The sequence below is a fragment of the Daktulosphaira vitifoliae genome, unplaced genomic scaffold (genome assembly GCF_025091365.1).
Source record: "Daktulosphaira vitifoliae isolate Bord-2020 unplaced genomic scaffold, ASM2509136v1 Scaffold_2, whole genome shotgun sequence".
Lineage (NCBI taxonomy): Eukaryota > Metazoa > Arthropoda > Insecta > Hemiptera > Phylloxeridae > Daktulosphaira > Daktulosphaira vitifoliae.
The window spans coordinates 4,943,126-4,944,609 of record NW_026099573.1 but is presented as its reverse complement, the minus strand read 5'-3'; the positions used below and the strand labels follow the sequence as shown (position 1 = coordinate 4,944,609).

Here is a 1,484-nt window from a genome sequence, read left to right as displayed (position 1 = left end):
AATATTTCAGAAGTTATAAATACATTAAAATTTTGACTAGAAATAAGGTTTGCGTTATGGTATTTTTATAACTATATTTTTCTTGGCCTCACTCCTCTTCTTGCTGCCAAGGCTTTTGCTTCTTCCTTCCTCATTTTACTTCATAATTTATTAACTTTGCTTAATTTCAATTTTAGTGTTATGGTACACACGGTACTCCTTTGAATTTCATCATGAAACCAGTAAGTATAAACTATATACTACAATTACTAATACTTATTCAAAATGTTTATTAGCAAATTAATCGTCTTATTATAACTAGAAACTAGCATTTGAAGCTTTGAAAAATTCTATAAAATATAAAGGAATAAAATGTTAAACAGGTAAGACTAATGAAAATCTAAAAATTGAACCTAAATTATTGAAAGATGTTGTTTTATCAAATATTTCTTTTTGAAATAGGTTCAAATAATGTGGCAATGACTTAATAATTTAAACTATCGAAATTATAATCAATATATAAGTATAAATGGTATTAATAATAATATTATAGAGGAGCTTAAATATTTCTCTCGTGATTAAAATAAAGTCTTTAAATTGTATTAGGAAATAGTTTTATAATTGTATATAATCATTAAATTACTATAAACTGTTATTATTATTAGATATTTTTCCCACCATTGTAAATATAATGTTTGTCAATAATTTTAAATATTATAATACTAAAATCATATTAAACATAATGTCTTCTGTCTTAAAACGTGTTTACACATATGGTTGTGTTAAAATAAATTGATTTTTTGTCTAATTGTCACTGATATCGAATATTTAAAATAAATACTGTATATATTTTATTATTAAGAGTAAAATTTATTTCTTAAAACAGTGATATTGCGAAACCTGATTTTCAAACCTAAAAAGAAGGTTTAAAATTAAAACTGATTTTTAACATAAATTTTTATAATTTTCAATATTCTTCAACAAAATTTAGTACAATACTTGATTATACTAGTTCTATTTTAGTAGATGTGGCTAATATGATACGTTGTATTTCGGAATTAAATATATTAATACACAATGTGTATTCAAATATTAGTTATCTATTATCAGACTAATAAAAGTAATATATGTAGCAGGAAAAATAATTTATACTATAATGACAATTACAATAAAATTATTACAAAATTAATGAACATAAATAAAAAATGAAAATGATGATAAGTACAAATAAAATAATATCTAATTATAATAAAAAACGTTCATTAAAAATGAATAAAAAAACTGTTACTAAATAGTTACATATCAAATTATCGAATCTTTAATGATCACAGTTATTAAAATGTCTTTTCCTTGAACTTCAATTTCAAATTCACCAATTTAATTTTGAATCTATTTCATCACAATATTGCTACCCAATATGCTTTATAGCTTCATAAAAAAAATTAAAAACCAAGGATCAATAACTCATCTGGGCGAGTTTTAGAGCCGAATAATGTTGGAATTAA

General features: G+C 21.8%; 1 long non-coding RNA gene across 1 annotated transcript; it reads left to right on the top strand.

Moving 5' to 3' along the window:
• Positions 1–6: 6 nt before the first annotated feature.
• Positions 7–742, top strand: LOC126898879 (uncharacterized). The gene is made up of 3 exons (XR_007702391.1): positions 7–221; positions 302–362; positions 442–742. It is a non-coding gene; the product is annotated as an uncharacterized LOC126898879 (long non-coding RNA).
• The last annotated feature ends 742 nt before the right edge of the window (positions 743–1,484 follow it).